The 15,832-nt window shown below is 37.9% G+C and overlaps 1 protein-coding gene across 6 annotated transcripts in view; it reads left to right on the top strand.

Moving 5' to 3' along the window:
* Positions 1 to 15,832, top strand: part of Znf385d (zinc finger protein 385D) — a 345,072-nt gene that overhangs the window by 323,575 nt on the left and 5,665 nt on the right. The window lies entirely within an intron of this gene.

Below are 15,832 nucleotides of genomic sequence, written 5' to 3'. Positions count from 1 at the left end.
GTGAGTGCCAATTGTAGCTGGATAAACCTTTCCCTCCCGCCAGTACCCAAATAACCAGTCAGAGGCTTTATACTAATTACAAACTGTTTGGTCTATGGACCAAGCTTATTATTAACTAGCTTACTCATCTTAAATTAACCCATTTCTATTAATCTATATTTTACCACATGGCCATGGTATTTCTGGTCTCCTTGGGTGGTGGGTTGACATCTTTTTAACTCTTCCCTTATCCCTGTCTCTCTGCTTGGATCTCCTGCCTGGCTCTTATCCTGTGTTGTCACAGGTCAAACAGCTTCTTTATTAACCAATAGTAGCAACACATATTCACAGCCCACAGAAAGACAATCCCACAGCACTATATAGTCACTGGTTCTTGTTCATGCAAGCAGTATCAAGCACGGGTTCCATCTTTTGGCATGTGATGAAATAAGTCAAATTAGACATTGGTTGGCTACTCCCACAATCTTTGTGCCATCATTGCCCTAGCATATCTTGCATGCCAGACAGATTGTAGGTCAAAGGTTTTATTGTTGGCAATGGGGCCTTGGTGTTGGATTTCAGAGAGCAATCTATTGTCTTGGCAATATGTGCCATTATTAGAAGACCTTATTAAGATTGTCGTCATATATTTTAGTGAGTTTCCACTATACTAGGTTTCCATATCATCTCTCAAATGGTCCTTGATTCCATATGTCTCTTCTCATATTCCCTCCCTCAACTCTATCTTTCCTCACCCCCCCAACCTGATCTTCCCATTCCTGGCCTCAACCACCCCCAGTCCACCCCTAAAATCTATTCTATTTCCCCATTCCAGGGAGATCCATGTGTGTCACAGTTCCTTCCTCCACATATAAACTCCCTAGGTCTATGGGTTGTAGGTTAGTTATCAGAATAAAATAAATCTTAAAATCAAACTTTAACTTGGGCAGGAAATATAGCCCAGTCAGATGCTGTGGCTTTAGAAGTCTTCATTTCATATGTCACCATCTCCCCTTGGATTTCAGAGAAAGAATGACAGAATTCAGAACTGAACTAACTCTAATTCTGCTTTCTTGATTTTATAATCATTGTGCTGTCGTTTCTTATTTATCATCTACTGTGTAATTTCCAAAAAAATGTAGTAATGGAGGGTCGTAAGCCATGCCTCCACTATGCACAGCTTTGAGAACTTTTAAGAGGTTAGTGAGGAAACAAAATCCTGTAACTGGATTTGTGTGTCTGAATCTCAAGTTTATACCTATTGTAAAATAAGCAGTGGCCACTTTCTCCTTCTCCCATAGTAATTGCATCTATTGTTTCAAATATAGGGGATTTTTATAGGATTGTATATAGTCCTTCTTTGATGTTTTTAGAGCTGATGGTTTATAGTGCTAGGTGAATAAAGATTGCTAAGTTCAGCTAGTCCATTTAATGATGTGATGTTTTGTTTTGATTTTTTTCTGAAATATTTTTTAATGCACTTAGAGAAAGTTCTGTTCACCTTGGGTCTCTCTATTGTCCCTCTGCCTTGCTGAAGAACATAAGAAAACTTCTCATGTTACTTTTGGAACTAGGTGTAGGTTTGAAGAACAGCTCTCTTCAGAAGCAGCTAAGCTGCAATGGGCAGAGGATGTTTCTTCTTTATCCAAATGATAATTGTCTATTTTTCCCAATGAGAAGAGATTATATATAAAGTCAAAATAGTGTCCACAACACTGAGTGTTAACTCTGTGTCTATGGGCTGCCAGAGAAAAGCTAATGAACTTTCAGAATAGTTTCTGCTATATTTCTAATACTTAGAAATATATTCCTAATCCAAACAAATGATACAAGCAAATTTGGGTAATAAGGATTTTTATCAAATACTGTCCATAATACAGCCTAATAGAATGAGCTAGAAGTAACTTAATATTTATTGTCAAATACACAGATAGTCTTATGAGAGAAAATATGGGTTGGAAAAGTGTCTTCTCTGATCTTTGTCTCTTATGTCTCAGTCTTTAAATGCATCATTTGACAACATGACACCTATTAAGAGTCAGACATTGTGGGATCAGTGTTTGCACAAGCACAGTTCCTGGCACACACCTGGGGATTGGTGAAGCTGTTTCAGTTGCTTCTCTTCACACTTTTGCAAAGGTGTCACCATTTGACATTGAACTTCATTCATATTCCATTCCATTGCAAACAGAATTGGAGCAAGCATTCCTGCTTTGCCATATTTAGGAGCACTCTGGAGCTGATTAGTAAACCCACAGGCCATGAGGACACAGTTCTTCTAAGTGAGCAGAAAGCCCTTTTAAACTTACATGAGACATACACAGAATTTATAGGAGAAGCCTTTTAAAAAGAAAGTCCTCCTGAATATCTTAGTTCTACTAATGTTGATTTTTGTTTTCCTCTACATACTTGAAAAGAGAAACCTTTGAAATGGTTTGTCATCCAAGTTGATGACTACTTTGAGCACATTTGTTACATAATTACATGAAGCATCAACTCTGGTTTTTCTAACCACAGGTAGAGTTTATTCTAGCCTCCTCTGAGTTTTAATGCACACAAAATATTGCTATCAGAGGGCAGATTTTGCAAAATTTTAAGACATTTGAAAAATTTAGTGATTCTTAAAATGCCTAGAGATTTTTCCTTTTATGTTAACAAAAGTAAACTAGGAGAAGAGAAAGAAAAGTTGCCTAAAAGTTATTGGGCACATGGAATACTCACAGTGATCCTTAAAATGCAATGTATTATAACTAGAACATGCAAGTGAAGACTAGCATTGCTTTCCTTTTTTATTGCTTAGGACCCAAAGGCTTAAAGAAACAGCACACTTGACAGAGGACTATGGGGTCTTTGCATCAACAGTTTGAAAGCAGAACTCTTTTGATATGGCAAAATTAATACTTTCAGCTTTATCTAAATTGGTGTTTAATACCTCAACTAGTGCTCATTGATTATCTACTATGAGTTAGATACTGATAACGTAGCTATGAGCAAGATCTGGCCTCTGCTTTCAAGAAGCCCTGGGCTAGCGTAGGCCAAAAATATGTGGAGACTTAACTCATTTAAGTTACTTAGGCATGGTCAGTGTTCACAGATCATTATTGTTCAAACCCTTTGCTCTGCAGCTTGAGTTTGACAGTAAACAGAGAGACATTTCAGTAGTCCACTGGTTAAGAGCACTTGTTCCTCCTACAGAGGACCTGGGTTCCATTCCAAACACCTACATAGGGCTTCACTCTGGTTCCAAGGGATCTACTGCCTTCTTCTGGCCACTGGGAATACCAACATGTATAGTTCATATAAACCCATGTGCATAAGAATACACACACACAGGGAGGTCATTGACTTAGAACATTCCTCAAAATTTACCCACAACAGTGTGTTTTGTGTTGGGTATTGGACTTTTTGAGTTTCTGAAGTTTGCTAAAAAAAAATATATGTAATTTACCAACAACATTAAAAAGACCCTTGGTGAAATGCTATATGCCCATAGTCATAGTATTTAGAGGACCAATGCAGAAGTGTAAGTTCATTGCCAACCACAGCTACCATACATAGTGAGACCCTGTCTGAAAAAAATAAATGGAAAATAAAATAAATTAAAAAATCAAACTAATTGTCTTACTGAGTGTCCAATTCTTTGAAGAGACACTACGACTATGACTACAGCAAACTTTATAAAAGAAAACATTTAATTGGGGCTAGCCTACAGTTTCAGAGATTTAGTATATTGTCATCATGGCAGGAAGCATGGTGGCATACAGTCAGACATCATAGCTGAGAGTTCTATATCTGAATCCATAGGTAGAAAGAGAGAGAGAGAGAGAGAGAGAGAGAGAGAGAGAGAGAGAGAGAGAGAGAGAGAGAGGAGGAGGAGGAGGAGGAGGAGGAGGAGGAGGAGGAGGAGGAGGAAGAGGAGGAGGACTAGTTTGGGCATTTGAAAGATCAAAGCTTACCTCCAGTGACATATTTTCTCTGAAATAGCCACATTTACTAATTCCTTTTAAGTAGTGCCACTCCCTGATGGCCAAGCATTCAAATATATGAGCCTATGGGGGCCATTCTTATTTGAACTACCACACCAGTTTATGTTGAAATTAATCAAAAGCACTACTTTTGCAAATACCTAAGCATCTCTCATTACATTATGGAAGTGTACTGTTCTTTTGTCTATTGGCTGTTGAGTAGAGTTAAAGAAGGAATATGAAAGCATGGTGTCAGGTTCTATTCGTACAGGGTCTGTTCTTCATGAGTTGGGTTAGTCACAGGGTTTTTCATGGGAAAATCTCTTGGTAATCTATGCTCAGAGTCCTAGGGTATTCTGAGTAAAAGAACTTTTTGGATGTTTGTTGTTTATCTGCTTACTGGATTATAAGTGTTTCCTCATTTCATGTTTTTCTCCTCCTCACACCTGACCACTGGGACTTTCAGCCTGCACAGAGTTTCCTGAGGTTTCTTGGACCCTTGGCTCATTGTACACTTTGTGTTATAATCCCGCCTCACCCTCACCCACGCCATTCTATTGCCATAGCTTTCTTTTTCTGCTAGGGTTTTTGTGGTGTAAAGAAAAATATCCCCTTGCCTCTGTTTGACACATTGTCTTTTACTTGTCTCAGCTCTTACCAAATTGGAGCTTATGTTTGTTCCTGGTGAAACTGGGGAACTAACAGAAGGACTACCATTTTTAAAAATGTATTCTTCTCTCATATTGATTCCCGACTGTGGTTTACATCTCTCCTCTCCTCACAGCTCCTCCTCCTCCCACCAGTCCTCTCTCTTCTAGATCCACTCTTCCTTCTTTCTTTTCCTTAGGAAAAGGGAGGGCCTCCCATGATATCAACCAAACATAGCATATTAAGTTATAATAAAACCAGGCACATCTTCTTATGTTAAGGCTAGTGAGGCAGCGCCCAGTTGGTGGAAAAGTGTCCCCAACGCAGGCAAAGGAGTCAGAGAAAGCCAGTGCTCCCACTGGTAGGAGTCCTACAGGAACATCAAGCTACACAACCATAACACATATGCAGAAGGCATAAGTCAGATCCCTAAAGGCTCCCTGATTGTTGGTTGAGGCTCTTTGAGCCTCTATGAGCCCTGGTTAGTTGATTCTGTGGACTGTTTTTATTGTGGTGTCTTGGTCCTTCTGGCTACTACAATCCTTCCTCACCCTATTGTTCAGGATTCCCCAAGCTCTGCCTATTGGTTGGCTGTGGATCTCTGCATCTACTCCCATCAATTGTTTGATCAAGCCTCTCTGATAACAATTATGCAGGTTCTGGTCTACAAATATAGCAGAGTATCATTTGGAATCATTTCATGGACTGACTGTTTTTTATGCCGATCATGTTTGGTTCTATCCTTGGTCTCTAGGTTATTCAGATTCTGGTTCCTGGCTTGGCAAGAAGTGTCAGTCATGGATTCACTTTTGTGGCATGGGTTTCAATTTGGAACATTCAATGAATGGCCACTCCCACAAGTTCTGCACTACCTTTATCCCAGCACATTTTGCAGGCAGAAATAATTGTAGGTAGGAGGTTTTGTGGCTTGGTTGGTGTCTCAACCCTTCTAAAGGAAGCCTTGCTTGGTTTGGGAAGATGGCTGGTTCAGGTTCCATATCCCCCTTTAATAGGAGTCTTGCTAGGGTTACCTTCATTGATTCCTGGTAGTTTCCATTGCACTAGGTTTCTTCTTCACCTCTGAAATGTCTCCCAATTCCAGTCATCTCTCTCAGTACTCTCTTCCTCCACACCCCCACCTAATCCACCCTGTTGCCATCCCTACCTGTCCCTTGTCTACCAACAAAAGTATTCTATTTCTCCTTCCTAGCAAGATCCATGCATTCCCCCACTTGGGCCTCCTTGTTACTTAGGCTCTCAGGATCTGTGGATAGTAGCATGATTATCTTTTTCCTTTATAGCTAATGGCCACTTATAAGTGAAAACATACCATGTTTGTCTTTTGGGTCTGGATTACCTCACTCAGAATAATTTTCTCTAGTTCTATTACTTTGCCTTTACATTTCATGATGTTATTTTTTTTAACAACTCAGTAATGCTCCATTGTGTAAATGTACTGCATTTCCTTTATCCATTCTTTGGTTAAGAGACATCTAGGTTGTTTCCAGTTCCTGGCTCTTACAAATAAAGCTATTATTAACATGATTGAGCAAGTGTCCTTGTGTTGGGATGGGTATATCACCCAGGAGTGGTAAAACTGGGGTTTGAGGTGGATTGATGCTTAATTTTCTGAGGAATATCCATATTGCCTTCCATAGTGGCAGTGTACTCTCAACAGAAACGGAGGAGTGTTACCCTTTCTCTACATCCAGCGTGAACTCTCACTTGCTTTTTTGTTTTTGTTTTTGTTTTAATCTTAGCCATTCTGACAGGTGTAAAATGGAATCTCAAAGTAGTTTTGACTTGTGTTTTCCTGATGGCTAAAGATATTTAACATTTCTTTAAGTGTTTCTTGACCATTTGAGATTCTTCTGTTGAGATCTTGTAATTGGGTTTTTGGTTTGTTGATGTCTAGTTTCTTGAGTTCTTTATAGATTTCAGATATCAGCCTTCTGTCAGATGTGTGGTTGATGGAAATCTTTTCCCATTCTGTAGGCTGCCTTTTTGTCCTGTTGACAGTGTCTTTTGCCTTACAGAAGGTTTTCAGTTTCATGAGGTCCTATTTGTTATTGATCTTAGTGTGTACACTACTGGAATTCTGCTTAGGAAGTTGTCTCCTGTGCCAAACATTCAAACTATTTCCCAATTTCTTCTATCAGGTTCAGTGTACTTGAATTATCTTGAGGTCTTTGATCCACTTGGACTTGAGTTTTGTGCAGGCTGTGCAGGGTGATAGATAAGTATCAAGTTGTATTCTTCCCTAAGCCGACAACCAGTTAGACCAGCACCATTTATTGAAGATTCTTTCTTTCTTTTTCTTTCTTTCTTTCTTTCTTTCTTTCTTTCTTTCTTTCTTTCTTTCTTTCTTTCTTTCTTTCTTTCTTTCTTCTTTCATTGTATAGTCTTGGCTACTTTGTCTAAAATCAGGTATCCATAGGTGGTTGGATTTACATCTGTGTCTTCAGTTCAATTCCATTGAACCTATTTGTTTCTATGCCAATAAATATGCCAATACCATCCGGTTTTATTACTGTAGCTCTATAGTAGAGCTTGACATCAGGAATGGTGATACCCTCAGATATTTTTTTTCTTATTGTACAGGATTACTTTGGCTATCCTGGGTTTTTGTTTGTTTTTCTATATGAAGTTGAGTATTGTTCTTTCACAGTCTGTAAAGAACTGTGTAGGAATTGTGATGAGGATTGTGTTTAATCTGTAGATTGATTTTTGGCAGGATGGCCATTTTTACTATGTTAATCCTACCTATACATGAACATGAGAGATCTTTCAATCTTCTTCAGTTTCCTTCTTCAAAGACTTGAAGTTGTTGTCCTACAGGTATTTCACTTGCTTGATTAGAGATATTCCAATTTATTTTATAGTTTTTGTGGCTATTGTGAAGGATGTTGTTTCCGTGATTTCTTTCTCAACCAGTTTGTCATTTGTATATAGAAGGGCTACTAATTTTTTTTTGAGTTAATCTTGTATCAAGCCACTTCACTGAAGGTGTATAATAGCTGTAGGGATTCCTTGGTAGAATTTTTTGGGTTGCTTATGTTTACTATTATATTATCTGCACATAGCGATCCTCTAACTTTTTCCTTTCCAATTTGTATCCCTTTGATCTGCTTTAGTTGTCTTATTACTGTAGCTAGAATCTCAAATACATATTGAATAGATATGGAGAGAGTGGACAGCATTTTCTTGTTCCTGATTTTAGTGGAATTGCTTTGAGTTTCTATTTATTTTCATTTTGACTATAGGCTGATTATAAATTACTTTTATTATGTTTATGTATGTCCCTGTATCCCTGATCTCTCCAGGACTTCTATCTTGCAGGGGTTTTAGATTTTGTCAAAGGCCTTTTCAGCAGCTAATGAGATGATCATGTGGGGTTTTTATTCTTTCAGACTATTTATATAGTGGATTATATTGACAGATTTGTTGAGCAATCCCTGCATCTCTGGGATGAAGCCCATTTGATCATGATGGATGCTCTTTTTGATATACTCTTGGATTCAGTTTGTGGGTATTTTGTTGATTATATCTGCATGAATGTTCATGAGGGAACTTGGTTTGTTATTCTCTTTCTTTGTTGAGCCATTTTGTGGTTTGGGTATGAGGATGACTGTGGCTTTATAAAATCCATTTGGAAATATTTCTTCTGTTTGTTGTGGAATAATATGAGGAGTATTGATATTATCTCTTCTTTGAAAACCTGGTAGAATTCTGTGCAAAAAATGTCTGGCCCTGGGCTTTTTTGGTTGGAAGACTTTTAATGACTGTTTCTATTTCCTTGGGGGTTATAGGACTGTTTAAATTGTTTATCTGATCTTAATTTAACTTTGATAAGTGGTATCTATCAGAATAATTGGTCATTTCTTTTAGGTTTTCCAATTTTATGGGTTGTAGGCTTTTGAAGTATGACATAATGATTCTTTGTATTTCCTCGGTGGCTGTTGTTATATCCCCCTTTTCATTTCTGATTGTGTTAATTTGGATATTTTCTCTCTATTGTTAAGTTAGTTTGGAAAAGGGTTTATCTATCTTGTTAATTTTCTTGAAGAACCAACTCTTTGTCTCACTGATTCTTTGTATTGTTCTCTTTATTCCTATTTTATTGATTTCAGCCTTCCATTTGAGTATTTCCTGCTGTCTACTCCTCTTGGGTGTATTTGCTTTTTGTTCCAGAGTTTTCAGATGTGCTGTTAAGTTGCTAGCATGAGATCTCTTTGATTTCTTTATGTAGGCACTTAGTGCTGTGAACTTTCCCCTTAGCACCACTTTCATTGTGTCCCGTGCATTTTTATGTTGTTCATCCATTTTCATTGAATTCTAGGAAGTCTTTAATTTCTTTCTTTATTTCTTCCTTGACATTGTAGTCTTCTTGTATCTTTTGAGACTTGTTTTGTGACCTGTTATATCAGTTTTGGAGAATGTTCCATGAGGTATTGAGGAGAAAGAGTATTCTTCTTGTTTGGGTGAAATGTTCTGTAGACATCTGGTATGTCCATTTGGTTAATAATGTGTGTTAGCTCCAGTCCTTCTCTATTTATTTTGTGTCTGGATGACCTACCTGTCCATTGGTGAGAGTAGGATATTGAAGTCTCCCACTATCATTACTTGAGGGTCAGTGTGTGATTTAAACTTTAGTAGTGTTTTCTTTATAAACAGGGGTGCCTTCATGTTTTGAGCATAGATGGAAAGAATTGAAAAAAATTATCTTGGTTAACTTTTTCTTTGATGAGTATGAAGTGTCCTCTGTGTCTTTTGATTAACTTGGTTTGAAGTCTATTTTGTTAGATATTTGAATGGCTACAGCAGCTTGTTTCTTAGGTCTACATGCTTGGAAATCATGTTCCAACCCTTTACTCTGAAGTAATGTCTATCTTTGATGCTGAGATGTGCTTCTTTTATGTAGCAGAAGGATCAATCCTATTTTCCTATCCATTCTTCCAGTCTGTGATTTTTTTTAATTGGAAAATTGAGTCTGTTGTTATTAAGAAATATCAATTACAAATTATTGTTAATTCCAGTTATTTTGTTGTTTTGGGTGGTGGTGGTTGTCTCTCTCTCTCTCTGTCTCTCTCTGTCTCTGTCTCTCTGTCTCTGTCTCTCTCTCTCGTGTGTGTGTGTGTGTGTGTGTGTATGTGTGTGTGTGTGTATTTCTGTTCTTAGTGTATTGCTGATGTGAGATTATTTATTGCTTGTGTTTTTGTGGGTGTAGTTAATCTCCTTAGGTTGCCGTTTTCTTTCTAGTAACTTCTGTTAGACTAGGTTTGTGTATATTGTTTAAATTTGGTTTTATCATGAAATATCTTGTTTTCTCCATTGTGATGATTGAAAGTTTTTCTGGATATAATAGTCTAGGTTGGCATCTGTGGTGTCTTAGCATCTGCAAGATATCTGTCCAGACCCTTCTGGCTTTTTTAGTCTCCATTGAGAAGTCTGGTGTAATTCCAATAGCTCTGCCTTTATACGTTACTTGGCCTTTTTCCTTTGCAGGTTTAATATTCTTTCTTTGTTCTGCATGTTTAGTGTTTTGATTATTATATGGGGAGGGCACTTTCTTTTCTCTTTTAATCCATATGATTTTCGGTAAGCTTCTTTTACCTTTATAGGCATGTCATTCTTTAGGTTAGGAAAATTTTCTTCTATGATTTTGTTAAAAATATTTTCTAGGCCTTTGTTCTGGGATTCTTCTCCTTTTTCTACTCCTATTATTTTTAGATTTGGTCCTTTCATAGTGTCCCAGATTTTCTGGATGTTTTGTGTAAAGGAATTTGTAGCTAGAGTTTTTCTGGTCCTGCCTGGCCCACAGTCAGGACAAATCTCTCTAGCCCGCCAGTCCTGCAGCAGCTCAGACCCAAGCAAGTAAACACAGAGACTTATATTGCTTACAGACTGTATGGCCATGGCAGGCTTCTTGTTATCTACTTTTTCTATCTTAAATTAACCCATTTCTGCTAATCTATATTTTGCCACATGGCTCATGGCTTACCGGTACCTTATGTCTTCTTTGTCCTGGTGGCTGCTGGCAGTGTCTCTCTCTGCCTTCCTGTTCTCTCAATCCTCCTCTCTGTTAGTCCCTTCTACACTTCCTGCATGGCTACTGGCCAATCAGTGTTTTATTTATCAATCAATCATCCACAGCAAAAATTTTTAGATTTAACATTTTCTTTGACTGATTTATCTATTTTTCGGTTGTATCTTCAACACCTAAGAATGTCTCTTCCATCTCTTGTATCCTGTTGGTGATATTTGTGTCTGTAGTTTCTGTTCACTTACCTAGACTTTCCCTTTCTAGAATTCCCTCGGTTTGTGTTTTCTTTATGACTTCTATTTCCACTTTCAGATCTTGAACAGTTGAATTCTCTTCCATCAACTGTTTGTTTTTCTTGGCTATCTTTAAGAGATTCATTCATTCCCTCCAATTGTTTGTTTGTGTTTTCCTGGATTTCTTTAGGAAAATTGTGCTGTTCCTCTTTAAGAGCATCTATCATCTTTGTAAAGTTGGTCTTATGGTAATTTTTTTTGTGCTCTACCTGTGTTGGAATCTTCAGGGCTTGCTGTATTAGGATGGGTGAGGGCTCATGGTAATATATTGTCCAGGATATTGTTGATTGTCTTCTAACACTGGCATTTAGGCATCTGTGTTTGGGGTGATTATAGGTATATGTGATGATTTCTGAGTTTTTCTTTGTTGGATTCATGTTTTGTTCATTGATTTCTGTTTCCTCTCTTGTCTTCCTGCCAGAATATCTTCAAACCTGTGCTTGAGTAGAGGGTCTCTGCCCAAGTTGGAGGCTGGACTTCTGATGACAGGAGTGGCCTCTGGTCCAGCAGGAGGGTTCTGCCTGAGTTGGGGGCTAGAGACCTGGTGGCCTTGGAGGTATGGGCAGGATAGAGTGGTGAGGAGAGGAGGAGATTTTGAGGTTAGGATGGGAGGATTCTCGGGAATTGCTATAGGTCCAAGGGTCTAGGAGTTACCTGGGGATCTGGGTGCTGGCATGACCTCTGTTGGAGCAGGTGTCTTCTGCTAGAAGGTCAGAAGTACTGCAATTTTTAATCCCTTATGGCATTGGTTGGCCCTCTGACATCATAAATCTCATTCTAGATGCTTGATGTTTGTGAATATATTGTTTAATTTTTCCCAGAGACAAAATAAAAATGTATTTAACATGGAAAATGCAGTTAAATGGGAGTCTGGGTGACCAAAGACTATTTTATAGTTAAAGGTCTTAAAGAAGAGTACTTGGGCTTGTGATGCTCAGCATTCATTCTGGGTATACAGGTTTAAGTACTTTTCTTCTTTAGTACATAGGAGACAGTACATAATGAACAGTATAAACAAACACATTAGAATAGCACCTGGTACTTTGTTGTTTGTGTGGATCACTTTAAGTTAGTAAACTAATGCTTATCCTTAGCCCAAGTGAGAAGGCAGAGAGATGACTATTGGCAGTTCCATGAAGCATTAAGATTGTAGTTACATAGTGCTAAACATAGGAGTGTAAATGGGCATTAAGGGATTAAATTTAAGGCATTGGAATTATTTATAAATGGGAAAATTACAGACTATACCAAGATAGATTGTAGCAAGATAGATTATCCCTCTGGAACTACCTTAGTAATGCAAACAAAGTTTGGATCAAGACATTTAAAAATACTCAGATTCTTTCTTCTTACAGTACCACTTACAAAAATCTTTATGAAAGAAACTATCAGATTTGTCATAAAAAATTAATGAGCATGATGCTTATTACAACCTAATTATTTAAGGAAAAAAGAAGTAATTCCAATTCCTGGTATTAGATTAGTGATTATTCATTGTGCTGTCATTAAAAACCATGTGAATTTATAAAAGAATATATGATTCCCTAAGAATTTTTAATGTACTATCACTTTAGGTAAGGTTTCCAAGCTTTTAAACTTTCACATATAAATAAGAGGATGGGAGATGGCTCATTAGGTAAAGTAAAGGCCTTGCCACACCAGCCTGGCGATCTGAGTTCAATCCATATATAAAGGTGAGAGGAAAGAATAGACTCCACAAAGTTGTCCTCTGACCACCACAGTGTTCCATGGCACATATGTGCACAAATCTTAAATAAATTCAAATAGAAAATGAAAGACTGGCACATAGAAACCATTTTTCACATTTTGATAAATTCTAGTTGGTAGAACAATGTTTGGTTTCTTTTAAAAATATTTTCTTATTTTTTAGCAAATTATTTACAATTGAAGGTTTTGTTTATTAATTAGGTTTTCAGTTTCCCAAATCATTAACCTTTCCTCCATACAAACATCCAACTTGCAGAGCAGAAAAAGAAAGAAAGTCATAGGTCTGGGGTAGAGCTCCGCAGGAGGGTTCTTGCTTGGTATGTGTGAGGCTGTGGGTTCAATCCCTGGCACCACAGATGCAGGAGGAGTAAGAGAAAGAAGGGAGGAGTTGAAGAGGAAGAAGAGATGAAGGACTTGCAGGAAAAAGAAGAGGAGGAGGACAAAGAGAAATATGTCCTAAAGACAGAGACAAGCCCCTTCCCATTTTGGAACAGAATTTGGCTTGCCCAAGGTATATCAAACTAAACAAGCAGCAAACAGGCACAGGGGTTCTGAAAGCCTTATGACTTATGAGTTTAAGCGGTGGTTTCTCCTTTCAGAAGACATGGAGCTTCGAATGGAGACCATTGTCAGTGTCAGCTTCACAAAGGTGGCAGTCTGCCTTGCTTCCAAAGGTTCCTTTCCTCAGAAGGGGAGGAGTCAAAGGCAGAAGAAGGTTTGCAATGCCCTGCTGAGCAGTCCTGGAAGCAGGTCTCAGTTTTGCAAAAATGCTCACAGGATGCTGAAAACAGAAATGGTATCACTTGCCAGAGACATGCTTTTCAGATGTCAGGATTCATGAAGCTCTGCTAAGTGGGAAAGGACATGGATTGTGGGCAACAACATAGGGTGGAGACATTCAAAAGACTGGAAGTAAAATCCATCTTTTCCAAAGGCTATTGACATGTAGAATGGTGTACTGAAGAAAGACTTGTATATGACTGTGCCCTAATGGTTTAGGAGTCCTTGGTATTTGGACACGTAGCTAGGAATTCATTTTCTGTTACTAGGATTTCCAATGGTGTTTGCTTTATGACCACATGCACGTCACCTGACCTTTCAGCACCTGTCTTGTCATCTCCAGAGAAGGGATAATAATAGCGCTGAACTCTTAGGGTGGCAGTGAGCAGGAGAAATTTTAGCATGGCCTCTGAAATGCATTGAATAGTCAAGAAAGGTCATTTTAATAGCTGTGATGTTTATATTATTAATGCACACTTTCTCTCTCAAATATATAAATGCTTTAAAATTAAGAGTACACCTTTTCCCTGAAGTTTAGCCGCATTTAGAGAAAATACAGCTATCTTCACAGCTTGTTCATACTTTGAAAATCTCATAAAGACTACACAGTAGCTATTTATAGTAACTGACATTCTGCAACTGTGTGCATAAGGTCATGTTGCACAAAAATTTGTCCATATCTGAGGATAAATGGTAGCCAGAAAGTGAACCACTTAGTTGAGGCCCCTGTTATACCATCTTTGCTCCATTTTTAGATTTCTTCTGTGCGTGTGCGTGTGCGTGTGCGTGTGCGTGTGCGTGTGTGTGTTCTACATATTAGGTACAAGTCACAAATGATTTGAAGCTAAGCTGAATAATAGGTCCCTCATGAAAATCAGAATGAGAACTGGCCTACACCTTCTACCTTCCATAGCCAAAATGGCCTTATAAGTGCTTCCCATTTTGTCTGAAATATCTGGAAAATCATCTGTTCAGATAGCCATCCACATATGTCTCACTTGCTCCCTACGTGCAAGGGTGAACCCCCAAAACAAGCAACGAGGTAACCTAGCCAGCACTGTGAGCCCATTCTGTGGCTCAAGCCCCTGTGCATCCCCTCTTCCTGCAGGGTGCTAATTCTTTTCCTTAGTACAAGAGCGTCTTAATAGCTGTGCACTAAAAATAGTCATCATCAATGTGAGCAGCCCATGTTGTAGGACTTTTATTTGGACCTGGTGAAGTAATGCTCTTTTTGAATGAGGAAAATGTGGCTATGAAGGTTTTTACTGGATTTATCTCTTGTCTAGCATGATGTAATCTGTATCATACTCACAACATTGTTTTCTTATGAATATTCAAGAGTTCTGTACATGTAACTCAGAAACACCTTTTCTATATTTGTAGAACTGACCAACAATGCTTTAAATACAGGTAGAAAGGCTGTGCCACAAAAAGGAAATTTAAAAATTAAAACGGCATAAAGAAAATTCCATAGCAAAAGCATATCATCAAGGGGGCAAAATAAAAAAATTATTAGCTAAAAAACATGGAATATTTTAAGTAATTTTTGAGGGGAAATTGCGAATAAAAACTATATATAACTATAGTGATCCCAGAAAACAAATGTTAATGGTAGTTAAATAAAGTTACATTAATTACATGAGATGGCCCGTATATAGATTTAGTAGTTTATTATTTAAAAAAAAATATTTTCAGCATGGGTGCCTACCCTTTAAATAGCTTCTCCTCTTCTTGGTCACTTATTTACATTTGAAATTATAGTCCATCACTATCCTTACACATCTTTATTTGACAGGCTAAAAAGACCACTCAGTGGTTAAAACTGCTTATTGTTCTTGCAGAGGACCCCATCTGTTCTCAGTACCCATGTCATGGGATGCACAACTGCCTATAAGTAGAGCCCCAGAGGATCTAATATCTTCTTCTGGATTCTAAAATTAAAAAAGGGCTGGAGATATGACTCAGCCATTAAAGGCTAGGCTCAGAACCAAAAATAAAATTAAAAAAATTAAAGTCATATTTACTATTACTCTTCTTATTCGAGCCTAAAATGTGGGGACAGGAAAGCTTGCTTACATTCTCTTTAGAAGTAGGTATTCAATTAGTGCCATGGCTGTGAGACCACCATGTCTAACCTGATTACATTTGGCACACACCACCTCCAACCATACCTTCAGCAAACAGGTCACTCCTCCTTAGCTATCATTTATGTCATTTTAGAATCAAGAGCAAATGGGACAAAGTCACACCCATTGAATTTTGCCCCAGGCTTGACTTTACATACAAATAGTGCTTTTATGTGGTATCACACATTTTAAAAAGTTAATAATTTAATATCATCATATAAAACAAATGTTCCTTTTTACAATCTACTGTGTCCTGGATGTATTTCAGTA

Source organism: Peromyscus maniculatus, chromosome 9, assembly GCF_049852395.1.
Source record: "Peromyscus maniculatus bairdii isolate BWxNUB_F1_BW_parent chromosome 9, HU_Pman_BW_mat_3.1, whole genome shotgun sequence".
NCBI lineage: Eukaryota > Metazoa > Chordata > Mammalia > Rodentia > Cricetidae > Peromyscus > Peromyscus maniculatus.
The sequence above is the reverse complement of the archived record's forward strand: the minus strand, read 5'-3'. Positions and strand labels throughout refer to the sequence as shown.